Genomic DNA, 15,506 nt, shown 5'->3' with positions numbered 1-15,506 from the left:
GATAGAGGACCCCTGGAGAAAGGTAAAATCAAGTATCTGGGCAGGAGAGTCTGCCAGACCTCTGAGCCTAGAGCAGGGGTGGGCAAACTTTTTGACTCGAGGGCCACAATGGGTTCTTAAACTGGACCAGAGGGCCGGAACAAAAGCATGGATGGAGTGTTTGTGTGGACTAATATAAATTCAAAGTAAACATCATTACATAAAAGGGTACGGTCTTTTTTTTTTTTTTTTTTTTTTTTTTTTTTTTTTAGTTTTATTCATTTCAAACGGGCCGAATCCGGCCCGCGGGCCATAGTTTGCCCACGGCTGGCCTAGAGTGTCAGAGGGAAACCACATGGCACGAGCCGCATCCCTTGGGACAGGCACAGCATTGGACTGTGGAAAGGAGGTTCGTAGGACTGCTGGTGGCAGGGAATTCTAGGTCTGGGTCCACAGTCACAAAAGACTGAGCCCAGAGAAGGCAGCCTGAAGGGCTGACCAGACCAGGCAGTGCCAGCAGGAGAGGAGCTCACAGAGGCGCAGCTCTTTCCCCTCTCTTTGGCCTGTGCTTTTCTTCACTGAACCTAGTTCATAGGACCTTTCAGATACGGATATTCACCCATAGCTGGGGTGCAAGAGAAGGTGGGGGCTTGCGGAGTCTTGGGAGAGACTGGGGAGAGGAGAGGGTCCAGGAGAAATGGCAGTGAGCCTGGCGTTGAGTCATACCTGACTCACAGGACCTAGGCAGCCATTTTATCCTGAAGAGATAGCCCCTCCCTGCAGTCACCAGGCAACCAATACAGCCACACCCAGATTCCACCCTGAATGGTACAAAGGATTAAAAAAAAAATCTGAATAGTCCCTGAGAGTCCACAGGGACTGGCCTAAAGAGATGCCTTGAGTCCCAGCAACAGGAAACTGAGAAACCACAGACAATACAGAATAGTGGGATCTTAAGCCAGTCAAAGGAATGACACTTCACTTTTTCATTTTTATTTTTATTTTATTTTATTTTATTATTATTCTGTTATCTCTTTTTTTCTTTATTTTCCTTTCTTGTTTGTTGATTTATTTTCTATTTTTTTGCATTATTTTTCCATCATTTTATTTTATTTGCTATTTTTATTTTTATACCATTTTTTAAATCAATTTTTTTGTAAATTTATTATTATTTTCTTCTCATTCTCTTTCTTCTTATCCACTCATCCTCTTTCTACTTCCTCTATACTGAACTGAGGTTTTCTCATATTCATCCAATTCTTAACCTTATTTTCTGTATATAAGCTTAGCTTCTGCAGATTCTGCCCCCACCTTCTTTGCAGGGTGTTTGGTGTTTGCATTTTTTTGGTTTATCTGTTTGTTCTGTGGTGTTTTCTTTTCTCTCATATTTTTTTCTCTCTTAGATATAATTTTTGCTCTCTTTTCTCTCCGCTAATTCTCTTTTCTTAGGTGGTCACTTATATTGGGGTTATCAGTGTTGTGAGTACATTTGTGTTTTGTTCCCTTTGTGTTGTGTCTTGTCGAGGTGAATTTTATCCTGTCCGACCAATGTGCTAGAGAACGAGCAACATAACCAGACACCTGGAGAGGAAACTCAATCAATGAATGGGTCAATAACACCCCAGCTCCAACTACAGAGGCAGTAAGAAGGCGGCAGTGAGGGAGAGAGCAGAGTGAGTGAGGGAGCAAACAAGGAGTGTGTGGTCGTGTGAGGTGTGTGTGTGTGTATGTGAGTGAGGCACAGTTAGATCCCAAAGGACCTTCAGGGGTGGGTTAACCAGTCTCACCTAATTAGACAGCCTCTGCTACCATTGCAAACAGTACCAGGTGGCCGGCTCTTCCTTAGAGGCTTCACCTTTTTGAAGGGGAGAGCGGCTGTAACTGAAAGCCCATCCTTACCTCACCCAGGGTGCCCTCAGATAACACCTGGGATGCTACAGCCACCCATGCCAGGGAACTGCTACCTCAGCTGTGGTCCCATGGTCACAAAGTCTCCAGCCACCCTGGGTGCAGGATCCTGTGAGTTCTGAAGCACACTCCACTCTGACCGGCCCAACGCTTTAGCCCAGGGCACTGCAACCATGCAAGCATCAGACATGGGAGCAACCTGCTCCTGTACAAGGAGCAACAGATCCATGAGCAGCCCACCCCAGGCTGAAGAGCAGCAGCCTCAAGTGGCCTGCCCCTGTCCAAGGAGCAGCAGCTGCGTTAGCAGCCCACTCCCCCATCTGAGGAGCAGCAACCATGCAAGCAGCCTACCCATGTCCGTGGAGCAGCAGCTGCATGCAGCCCGCACCCTGCACCCATCCAAAGAGCAGCAACTCCGCAAGCAACCTGCCCTTGTCTGAGTAGCAACAGCCACACGAGCAGTCTGCCCCCATCCAAGGAGCAGCAACTGAGTGAGCAGCCCACACCCATCTGAGGAGCAGCAACCCTGCGAGCATCCTTCCCCCATTAGAGGAGCAGCAGCCACCTGAGCAGCCCACCCTGGTCTGAGGAGCAGCAGCCACATGAGAAGATCACCAACGTCTGAGGAGTGGCAGCCCTGTGCAGCCCAAACCAGTCCGAGGAGCAGCAGCCATACCCAGTTCATACCCATATGATGAGCAGCAGCTGGATGAGTGACCAACCCCTGTCAGAGGACCAGCAGGTGCACATGCAGCTCACTCCTGTTCGAGGAGCAACAGCCATGCAAGCAGCCTGTCCCCCATACGAGGAGCAGCAGCTGTGTGAGCAGCCCATTCCACGTACAAGAAGCAGCAGCCCTGTGAGCAACCTGCCCCTGTCCATGGAGCAGCAGCCTCATGAGCAGCCCGCCCTATCTGAAGAGCAGCAGCTGCTCACAGCCAGCCCCCATACAAGGAACAGCAGCCATGAGAGCAGTCTGCCCCCATCCGAGGAGCAGCAGCCATGCGAGCACCCTACCCCCATCTGAGGAGAAGCAGCCATGTGCAGCCTGCCCCCATCTGAGGAACAGAAGTCTCATGATCATCCCACACCCGTCCGAAGAGCAGCAGCGGTGCTAGGAGTCTTGCCCCACCAGCCAGAGGAGCCACCACTGCTGTGAACAGCACACACCAGAGGAGCCACTGCCAACTGAGGAGCAGCCACTACCATGACTTCCCAAGGAGCAACTACAGCCCAAGGAGCCACTGCCACCCAAGGAGCAGCCGCTGCACGAATTGACATCTACATTCTTCAGTGACATCAAAAATGGGTAGACGAAGAAATGCCAAAAGTAAAGGAGAAATTGCCAGTAAAGCAGCTAAGTGAAACAGAGGCATGCAATATACCAGAAAAAATAATTCAGCCATAACTGGTTTGGCTCAGTGGATAGAGCGTCAGCCTGCGGACTGAAAGGTCCCAGGTTCGATTCCGGTCAAGGGCATGCACCTTGGTTGTGGACACATCACCAGTGGGGGGTGTGCAGGAGGCAGCTGATCGATGTTTCTCTCTCATCAATGTTTCTAGCTCTCTGTCCCTCTCCCTTCCTCTCTGTAAAAAATCAACAAAATATATTTTTAAGAAAAGAATTCAGAATAAGGGTCATACAGTTCATAAACTGGATAGATGAAAAATCAACAACTTATGTCAGAATCAAGAAGAAATGAATAGTGATATAGGTGTAATAAAAAATATCATGGAAAGTTTTAACAGTAGACTAGGAGAAGCAGAGGACCAAATTAGCGAATTAGAAGACAGGGAAGCAAAACAGACCCAAACTGAACTGAAATTGGAGAAAAAATTTAAAAGACACTAGGAGAGCCCTAGGGAGATATGGGATAACATGAAACGAAGCAACATACTAATAATAGGGGTGCTAGAACAACAGGAATAGAAACAAGGGTTAGAAAACCTATTTGAAGAAATAATGTCAGAAAACTTCACTGATGTGAGGAAGAAAAAAGTCACACACTCAGAGAGTCCCAAACAAGTTGAACCCAAACACACCCACACCAAGACATGTCATAATTACAATGGCAAATGTTTAGGGCAAAGAGAGAATCTTAAAGGCTGCAAGAGGAAAACAGAAAGTTACATACAAGGGATCTCCCATTAGATTATCAAATGATTTCTCAACAGAAACACATCAGGCCAAAAAAGAATGGACGGAAATTTACAAAGTGATGCAAAGCAAGGAACTGAATCCAAGAATACTATATCCAGCAAGGCTATCATTGAAAATTGAAGGGGAAATAAGGAGCTTCACAGACAAAAAACAAACAAACAAACAAACAAACAAAAACAGTAAGGGAGTTTATCACTACAAAGCCAGCAATGCAAGAAATGCTAAAGAAACTGGTGTAAAAAGAAGAAATAAAAAGGTAAGAAGGAACACAGGCACAGAAAATAAAAATGGCTACAAACAAGTACCTATCAATAATAACTTTAAACAGACTGAATGCTCCAATCAAAACATATTGAGTGGCTGAATGGATAAAAAAAATGACCCATATATATTATGTCTACAAGAGACCCACCTCAGAACAAGGAACTCACACAGACGGAAAGTGAAAGGATGGAAAAATATCTTTCAGGCAAATGGAAATGAAAAAAAAAATAAAGCTGGGGTAGCAATACCTATATCTGACAAAATAGACCTCAAAGTGAAGGCCATAACAAGAGATAAGGAAGGCCTATTCATAATACTAAATACAACAAGAGAATATAACCCTGATAAACATATATGCGCCTAATGCAGGAGCACCCGAATACATAAAAAAAACTCCTGGAAGATATTAAGGGAGAGAAGGACAACAATACAGTCATAGTAGGGGACTTTAATACACCATTGACATCACTGGATAAATCCTCTAGACCCGTGGTCGGCAAACTGTGGCTCACGAGCCACATGAGGCATTTTGGCCTCTTGAGTGTGGCTCTTCCTAAGCCTTAGGAGTACCCTAATTAAGTTAATAACAATGTACCTACCTATAAAAAAGTTGGCTCTCAAAAGAAATTTCAATCATTGTACTATTGATATTTGGCTCCGTTGACTAATGAGTTTGCCGAACACTGCTCCAGACAAAAAGATCAGCAAAGAACCAGCAATCCTAAATGTCTCACTAGATCAGATGGATTTAATTGACATCTTCAGAACATTTCACCCCAAAGCCATGGAATATACATTCTTCTCAAGTGCACATGAAACATTTTCAAAAATAGACTGCATATTGGGTCACAAGCAAAGTCTCTCCAAATTCAAGAAGACTGAAATCATATCAAGCATCATCTCAGACCACAATGACATAATATTAGAAATACACTACAATAAAAACTATCCAAAAAATTCAAACACTTGGAAGCTGAATAGCATGCTGTTAAACAATGATTGGGATACCAAAGAAATCAAAGAATAAATTAAAAACATCCTGGAAACTAATGACAATAAAAACATAACAATCCAAAATCTATGGGACACAATGAAAGCAATCCTGAGAGGGAAGTTTATAGCTCTACAGGCCTACCTCAAAAAAAACAAGAAAAAGTGGTAGTAAATCATCTAATTCTACAACTTAAAGAATTAGAAAGACAGCAACAAGAAATGCCGAGAGTGAGCAGAAGGAAGGAGATAAGAAAGAACAGAACAGAAATAAATGACAAAGAGACCAAAATAATAATAATAATAATAATAATAATAATAATAATAATAATACAAAAGATCAATGAAACCAAGAGCTGGTTCTTTGTAAAAATAGACAAGATTGATGAACCTCTAGCCAGAATCACCAAGAAGCAAAGAGAGATGACCCAAATAAACAAAATCAGAAATGATAGAGGCAAAATAACAAGAGACACACAGAAATACAAAGGATTGTTAAAAAATACTATGAACAACTCTACTCCAACAGACTAGACAACCTGGAGGAAATGGACATATTCCTAGAAAAATACAACCTTCCAAAATTCAATCAGGAAGAATCTAAAAATCTCAATAGGCTGATAACTATGGAAGAAATTGAAGCAGTCATCAAAAAGCTTCCAGCAAACAAAAGCCTGGGCCAGATGGCTTCACAGGGGAAATTTACCAAACATTCAAGGAGGAACTAAAACCTATCCTCTTCAGAATATTCCAAAAAATTCAAGAGGAAGGAACACTTCAAAGCTCATTCTATGAATCCAGCATCACCCTAATACCAAAAAAAAGATAAAGACAGCACAATAAAAGAGAATTACAGGCCAATATCCCTCATCAACATAGATGCCAAAATCTTCAACAAAATTCTGGCAAATCGGATCCAGGAGAAAGATCATACACCATGACCAAGTAGGATTTATCCCAGGGAGGCAAGGATGGTACAATATCCACAAGTCAATAAAAGCTATACATCACATAAACAAATTGAGAGATAAAAACCACATAGTCATATCAATTGATGCAGCAAAAGCATTTGACAAAATCCAACACCCTTTCTTGATAAAAACTCCCAGCAAGGTGGGAATAGAAGAATCATACCTCAACATAATAAAAGCCATATATGAGGAACCCACAGCCAACATCATACTCAATAAGAAAAAATGAAAACCATTTCCCCTAAGAACAGAACAAGACAGGGATGCCCACTCTCACCACTCCTCTTAGACATAGTACTGGAAGTACTAACCATTACAATCAGACAAGAAGAAGAAATAGAAGGCATCCAAATTGGAAAAGAAGTAAAATTGTCATTATTCACAGATGACATGATACTGTACTTAGAAAACCCTAAAGACTCCATCAAAAAATTATTAGAATTAATAAATAAATTCAGCAATGTAGCAGGATACAAAATTAACACCAAGAAATCTATGGAATTTCTATACACCAATAGTGAACTAACAGAAAGAGAGGCTAAAAAAGCAATCCCATTTACCATCACACCAAAAAAAAATTAAGATACCTAAGAATAAACTTACCTAAGGAGGTAAAAGACCTATACGGGGAAAACTACAAGACACTGAAAAAAGAGATAGAGGAAGACATAAACAGGTGGAAGAACATACCGTGTTCATGGATAGGTAGAATCAACATCATTAAAATGTCCATACTACCCAAAGAAATCTATAGATTCAATGCACTCCCCATTAAAATACCAATGGCATATTTCACAAACCTAGAATGAACTTTCCAAAAATTCATCTGGAATAAAAAAAAGACCCTGAATAGCTGTAGCAATCCTGAGAAAGAAGAACAAAGTAGGTGGGATCTCAATACCAGATATCAAGATATATTACAAAGCAACTGTTCTCAAAACTGCCTGGTACTGACACAAGAACAGACATATTGACCAATGAAATAGAATAGAGAACCCAGAAATTGACACAAACCACTATGCTCAATTAACATTTGACAAAGGAGGCATAAACATACAATGGAGTAAAGACAGTCTCTTCAATAAATGGTGTCGAGAAAATTGGACAGATACATGCAAAGAAAATAAAACTAGAACACCAACTTACACCATACACAAAAATAAACTCAAAATGGATGAAGGACTTAAACATAAGATAGGAAACCATAAAAATACTAGAGGAATCCACAGGCAGAAAAATCTCAGACATATGCCGAAGCAATTTCTTCACCGATACCACTCCCAGGTCAATGAAAACTAAGGAAAAAATAAACAAATGGAACTACATCAAAATAAAAAATTTTGCACAGCAAAAGAAACCACAATAAAACAACAAGAAAGCCCACTGCATGCGAGAACATATTTGCCAATATTATCACCGATTAGGGTTTAATTTCCAACATTTACAGGGAACTCATATAACTTAACAAGAGGAAGATAAAGAAGCCAATCAAAAAATGGGCAATGGACCTAAATAGATACTTTTTGAAAGAAGACAGAACAAAGGCCAAGAGACATATGAAAACATGCTCAAAGTCACTAATCTGAGAAATGCAAATCAAAACGACAATGAGGTACCATCTCACACCTGTCAGCATGGCTATCATCAACAAATCAACAAACAACAAGTGCTGGAGAGGATGTGAATAAAAAGGAACCCTCATACACTGCTGGTGGGGATGCAGACTGGTGCAGCCACTGTGGAGAACAGTATGGAGTGTCCTCAAAAAACTAAAAATGTAACTCCCATTTGACCCAGTGATCCCACTTCTAGGTATATATCCCAAGACACTAGAAAGATCATTCAGAAATGATATATGCACCCCTATGTTTATAGCAGCACAATTCATCATAGCTAAGATTTGGAAACAGCCTAAGTGCCCATCAGCAGATGAGTGGATTAAAAAACTGTGGTACATCTACACAGTGGAATACTACCCTGCAGTAAAAAAGAAGGAATTCTTACCATTTGCAACAGCATGGATGGAACTGGAGAGCATTACACTAAGCAAAATAAGCCAGTCAGAGAAAGATAAATATCACATGATCTCACTCATTTATGGAATATAATGAACAACATAAATTGATGAACAAAAACAGATCCAGAGACAGAGAATCATTGATCAGACCTTCAAACCTCAGAGGGAAGTTAGGGGAGGGTGGAGGTAAGGGGAAGAGATTAACCAAAGTACTTGTATGAATGCATATAAGCCTAACCAATGGACATAGACAACAGGGGAGTGAGGGCATAAGTTGGGGGCGGGGGGGGCAATGAGGGGATAAGGACACATATGTAATACCTTAATCAATAAATAAATTTTTAAAAAGGAAATATTACCCTTTGCAATAGCATGGATGAACCTGTAGATTATTGTGCTAAGTAGAATAAGCCAGCCAGAGAAAGGTAAGTACCATATGAGCTCACTTATATGTGGAATCTAATGAACTAAATAATCTGAGGAACAAAATAAAAACAGAGATATGGATACATGGAACAGACTGAAAGCTGTCAGAGGGGAGGAGGTTGTAGGGCTAGATAAAAGAAGGCAAAGGGATTATGCAAAATCTATATGAAATATATATATATATACATGCACACACACACACACACACATAAACAAAAACAACAATGTAGTAATAACCAGAGTAAAGGGATATAGGGTTTAGGTGGGCAAAGCATGGGAAAGGGGAATGGAATGAGACTGCTGGGGGTGGTGAGTTCAGGATGCAGTGTGTAGATGATGTTTAGTGAGTGGTACACTTGGATCATGCATAGTTTTGCAAATCAATGTCACCCCAATTAATTCAATTTGAAAATATATATATAAAATAAATTCACCCATTCATTAGAAGTATATGATGTGTTCATATATCAGTTAACATTCATTCATTCAACAAATATTTTTTCAGTACCTACTATTTGCCCATCACCACATTTTTACAGGTACACAGAGATGGCCAAAACAGATTTTACAATTGAGCAAAGAAGACATATAGGGAGTAAGTTACTAGAAGAGTTATGAGTGTTCAAAGGAGAAGTGGGAAACATTATAGAATACTATAGCAGGATAGTCCAGTGGTCGGAAAACTGCGGCTCAGCAAACCGGGGCTCACAAGCCACATGAGGCTCTTTGGGCCCTTGAGTGTGGCTCTTCCACAAAATACCGGCTCTTCCACAAAATACCAACTTCTGCGCATGGGCCACAAAGTTTCAATCGCATTGTATGTGGGCGCCCACACATGGTATTTTGTGGAAGAGCCACACTCAAGGGGCCAAAGAGCCGCATGTGGCTCATGAGCCGCGGTTTGCTGAACACAGGGATAGTCTAATCTAGCCTAAAGGTATTAAATTAAGGTTTAACAGAGGAATTAATCTTTAAGATGAAACCTTAATAGAAATAGTTAGCTAGGTAGAGTAAGGAGGGCAAGAGTGATCCAAGAAGATGAAATAGCATGTGTCAGGACCCTGATGTGGCTAAGAGTATGACCTGTTCAAAGACAGGAAAAAGACTGGAAAGAAATGCCAAGAAATGTCACTAGAGAGATAAATTGGATCCAGACTACTAAAAAAATATTAACTAATGGTAACATGTTAGAATCATTTAGCATAAATCTGCATCTACTGAAAAATGATTTTTCCAAATATCAACATGATTGTGTGGTGCATTAATGATATATTAGAAGAAACTAGAGGCAGAAAGGCATTAAAATGTTCATTACCTTATTTATATTTTAAAAAATATATTTACCTGATAAATTATGACTGTCTTAAGGCAGTAGAAGAGAGAATAGAAAGTTTTACATAGTAGAGATATTTGTGAAGAGGTATTGGAGGGCTTCATAACTTGTTAAATATAGGAGGTAGAGAAGAGGAACAAATTGAAAAATGCCTTAGACCAGTGGTCAGCAAACTCATTAGTCAACAGAGCCAAATATCAACAGTACAATGACTGAAATTTCTTTTGAGAGCCAAATTTTTTAATCTTAAACTATATAGGTAGGTACATTGTTATTAACTTAATTAGGGTACTCCTAAGGCTTAGGAAGAGCCACACTCAAGGGGCCTCATGAGCCACAGTTTGCCAACCATGGCCTTAGACTGTCTTGAAGAATATCTGAGGAGAAGAAATTAAGAGTTCTTCTCTACAAGACAAGAACTAAAATACTAGAAGGAAGAAAACTGGATTTATATGGCTATGTCCAATCAGGTGTTTATTGATGATAAACATGATTTTCTCTTTATATAGAAGTCAAAATACCACAGCAGTAGGACTTGATATTTCCTCTCACCAAGCTTAGGTTATTTATTCATGCAGCTAATACATATTTATTTAAGCCTTGTCTGCCATGTGCCAGGCAGTGGGCTAGGCAACAAGGATGAAAATCACAGATTCATTCCCTATCATCAAACAATTTAATTTTACCAAATGAATAATCTGATCATTTATATTCTAATGGTTCCATGTTCTATGTATTTTCTTTAATTTTGCGAAATTTCCATCATGTAGACTGTAAATGTTTGTCATTTTATTAAATTGTAAAACTACTAGGAAAAAATAATATATATATATATATATATATATATATATATATATATATATATATATATATAGCATTTATTTTCAACATTCACTTAATATTCATTCTTCTTCTTTTTTTTTCTGTAATCCTCACCCAGGGATATTTTTCCATTGATTTTTAGAGAGAGTGAAAGAGAGAGGAAAAGACAGAGAAAAATATCAATGTGAGGGAAACACATCAATTGGCTGCCTCCTGTATGAAGTCTGACCAGGGTTTGGGCCAGGGAGGAGACTGTAAGCGAGGTGTGTGCTCTTGACTAGAATCAAACTTGGGACCCTTCAGTCCTCAGGCTGATGCTCTATCCACTGAGACAAACCAGCTAAGGCTATCCATTTTTCTTTATAGTAACAACTAGAGGCCTGGTGCATGAAAATTCATGCACTGGAGGGGGGGCGTCCTTCAGCCAGGCCTGCCCCCTCTCACAGTCCGGGAGCCCTCAGGGGTGGGAGGTGACCCAGTGATCAGGGGAAGGCCATGTCCCCATCACACCTCTGCTGCTGCCACTGCTGGCAGCGCAAGCCTCTGTCAGCCCTGGTTACCTGAGCCTTGGGCTGGCCCGGTGCTTCGGGCCAGCCCTGGGCAGGTGGGCAGCTGCCATCCAAGGCTTGCCTACACCTCGGCTGGCTCTGCTTGCCTGAGCCTCAGTCAGTGGGGTGTGCAGGAGGACCCGAGGCCCCCAGCGGGACTGAGGGGACCTGTGCGGAGCAGCCGGCCCCACCTCTGCTGTGGGCACTGTCATCATGTGAGGGTGCGATGGTCAATTTGCATATTACTTCTTTATTATATAGGATACACCAATTTAAAGAAGCTTTACAAACTGATTTTAAGCACCCAACCAAAATATTGAGATTAAATAGAGATTAGGCACTGTCAGCATGGGGGATTGCTTCTTCAATTAAAATCAGTGATGGCTACTTTATTTTTATGTTCTAAATATATTTTTATTGATTTCAGAAAGAAAGAGATAGGGAGAGAAAGATAAACATCAATGATGAGAGAAAATCATTGATGGGATGTCTCCTGCACACCCCCTACCAGGGATCGAGCCCACAACCTAGGCATGTGCCCTGCCAGAAATTGAACCATGACCTCCTGATTCATAGGTCAACACTCAACCACTGAGCAATGCCAGCCAGGCAAGTAATGAGTATTTTAATATACATTTATCTTTGGGGAGAATTTCCAAATACAGTTAAGTGTTGCTAAATGAAGTGCATTTGGCTGTTGTTTAGACACAATTCTGAACATGTAGAAAGGTAAAATGCCCATTGCAGATTTTTTTTTTAAAAAAAGGTCACAGTCTATACATTTCATAGCTCCATATTCTTTGACTTCTGGTAACTTGGTATTATGGCCTAAAAAAAGGACTGTGGCAGTGTCTTGCCAGGCTCATCTTTGGTGATGCAGGTGCAAACTTGAGGTCTCTGTAGACCCCTATTTCAGTAATGAATTCATCATACAACTTCTTACTGTCTAGCCTGAAAGCATGGCTATCATAAAAGGAAGGCACAAAACTTCTCTCTTCATCTGAACTAAAATTCAAACAGGAAATTGCTTAATTTCTGCTCCATACATCATTATACATGATGCCCTCATTGGCATATTTTTTTCATTTGTGAAAATTAAATCTCTATAGAGTGATGTATGGATTTTTGATAAAGCAGGAAATTAATTAACTGTCCCTGAGGAGTTATGAAATACCTCCTTGTGGTATACATCTTGGCCTTACAGCTAGGCCAGCACGTTTTTGTTTTTGTTTTTTTCATGTCCATGCTGTTTTAAAAACAGAATAGAAGACTTTTGACACAACTGAAAAGAAGCTTGTCTATGTGAACCATACTAACCATTTAAAATCTAAAGGATGTGAAATAGAAAACTCCATAGTGACAGATAGTGTCAGATACCTTCCTGGAGCTTTAGCTACATTACCTCATTTAGTACCCACAACAATGCTGCTAGTACTATCTCTACTTTTTAAAATTATTAAAGTAATGTTACAAGTGCTTACAATTCTTGTCCAAATTTGTCCAGCTAGTTACTGAAAAGTTATAATTCAAGCCTAGATCCTACTCCAAATTCCATGTTGTGAACCATAGAGCTGTTTTCATTTGAAGATGCTTACTATGTTCCTCCCCATAGGAGCACTGTTTTTATTAATCCCCTTATGTTCTCCACAAATCACTTTGGGTTGTAGACCATGTGATCATCTTATATTTTCTAAAACCCAAGAAATCATTCCCTCTTGAACCATTCCTATAACCATTTGCTAGGAGAGCAGATCACAAGGACAGAAGCAACATGTCTAGAGCAACTACACCAGACCTGGAATGCCTATTTCCACATTTTTTAAAAATATATTTTTATTGATTTCAGAGAGGAAGGGAGAGGAAGAGAGAGATAGAAACATCAATGATGAGCGAGAATCATTGATCAGCTGCCTCCTGCATACTCCCTACTGGGGATTGAGCCCACAAACTGGGCATGTGCTCTAATCGGGAATCAAACCATGACATCCTGGTTCATAGGTCAAGGTTCAACCACTGAACCATGACGGGCGGGCTCTCTACATTCTTTTTACATGAGGAAATCAAGCCCTTAAATTCTGTGACATTTGTCTTTTTTAGCTTTATTTTTAATGTTGACACTATTACAGATGTCCCCATTCCCTCCCCGCTTTGCCTACTTCCAACAAACCCCAACATCTACTTCCCTCTGGCCATCACCACACTGCTCTTGTGTCCATGGGCTATGCATATATGTTCTTTGGCTAATCTTTTCACCTTCTTTCATCCAGTCTCCCAAACTAACTCCTCTGTCAGTTGTCAATATGTTACATATATCCATGCCTCTGTTTCTATTTTGTTTGCCAGTTCCTTTTGTTCATTAGATTCAATATATAAGTGAGATCATGATATAGTTGCCTTTCTGACTGGCTTATTTCACTTAGCATAATAATCTCCAGGTCCATCCATGCTGTCACAAAAGGTAAGAGTCCCTTTTTTATGACTGCATAGTATTCCATTGTGTAAATGTAGCACAGCTTGTTTTATCCATTCATCTACTAATGGGCACTATGAAATTGTTTTTATTTTTTCATTCAGTCAAATGCAATAACGGCAGCAATACAATCGCAACCAATAAAATGTCTGGGAGCATGGATTTTTCAAAAAATATGCACACAGAAATACACACATTTTGACTGAAAAAAATATCAACATGTTTGTGGTAAAAACACACACAAAGGATACTATCTAATAAAGAGGGAATATGCTAATTCACTCTCACGCCATCACAAAGATGGCAGTGCCCACAGCCACTAAGGAAGGAATATGCTAATTGACCCTCCTGCCCTCAAATATGGCAGTGCCCACAGCTACAAGATGGTGGTGCCCAGTCCCCTCAGACCCTCAGCCACCCAGGCCTGGCCCGAGGAACAGGCAAGCCTCGGATGGTGGCTGCCCAGCCTCCCAGGGCCCCCTGATGCTCAGGTAACCAGGGCCTGCCGAGGCTTGCGCTGCTGGCAGTGGCAGCAGCAGAGGTGTGATGGGGGCATCACCTTCCCCTGATCGCCGGGTCACCTCCAGCCCCTGAGGGCTCCCAGACTATGAGAGGGGGAAGGCTGGGCTGAGGGACCCCCCCCCTCCAGTGCATGAATTTTCATGCACCGGGCCTCTAGTGTTTAATAAAATGTAAACATGGTATAAAACACAAACAATAAAAAAGGACACATGGTGAAAACCTAGTTTTCTTCTTGCCTCCCCCCAATCCAACTCTCCCAGTTATACTTCCCAGAGATAACTGATAAATTTCTCCTTCACCTTCCAGCAATTTTCTACACAAATCAAGGCTAAACTGAAGCATATATTATACACATTTTTACCTTGAATTTTTCCCTTAAAATGTGTCTCAGATATCATTCCATATCAGAAGTCCCTATTCTCTTTTTAGTGGCTGTATGCCATTATATGGATCTACTGTCTTTGACAACTGCCTTATAAATGGACATTTAGGTTGCTTCTAGCCTTTTGCTTTTATAGACAACTAGAGGCCCAGTGCACAAAAATTTGTGCACTCGGGGGGGTAGGGGGGATGCCTCAGCCCGGCCTGTGCCCTCTCACAGACTGGGACCCCTCAGGAGATAACGACCTGCTGGCTTAGGCCTGCTTCCGGGTGGCAGAAGGCAGGCCTAATCCCTAGGTGCAGCCCCTGGTCGGGCTCAGAGCAGGGCCGATTGGGGAGTTGGAGCACCACCCCCTGTCATGCACAGAGCAGGGCAGATCGGGAGGTTGCGATGCCACCCTCAGTCACGCTCAGGGTAGGGCCAATTGGGGGGTTGGGGAACCGCCCCCTGTCACACTCAAGGCAGGGTCGATGGGGAGGTTGCGGCGCCACCCCCTGTCACGCACAGAGCAGGGCCAATCAGGGGGTTGGGGCGCTGCCCACTGTCACGCACAGAGCAGGGCCCATCAGGGGTATTGGGGCTCCGTACCCTGTCACGCACAGAGCAGGGCCATCAGGGGGGTTGGGACTCCATACCCTGTCACACACAGAGCAGGGCCCATCAGGGGTTTGGGGAGCTCCCCCCTGTCACGCACAGAGCAGGGCCCATCAGGG

At 41.7% G+C, this 15,506-nt stretch overlaps 1 pseudogene; it reads left to right on the top strand.

Moving 5' to 3' along the window:
• The first annotated feature begins 2,578 nt into the window (after nucleotides 1–2,578).
• Nucleotides 2,579–15,506, top strand: part of LOC132223405 (ATP-dependent RNA helicase DDX54-like) — a 31,681-nt pseudogene continuing 18,753 nt past the window's right edge.

This window comes from Myotis daubentonii, chromosome X (genome assembly GCF_963259705.1).
Source record: "Myotis daubentonii chromosome X, mMyoDau2.1, whole genome shotgun sequence".
Classification (NCBI taxonomy): Eukaryota; Metazoa; Chordata; class Mammalia; order Chiroptera; family Vespertilionidae; genus Myotis; species Myotis daubentonii.
The sequence above is the reverse complement of the archived record's forward strand: the minus strand, read 5'-3'. Positions and strand labels throughout refer to the sequence as shown.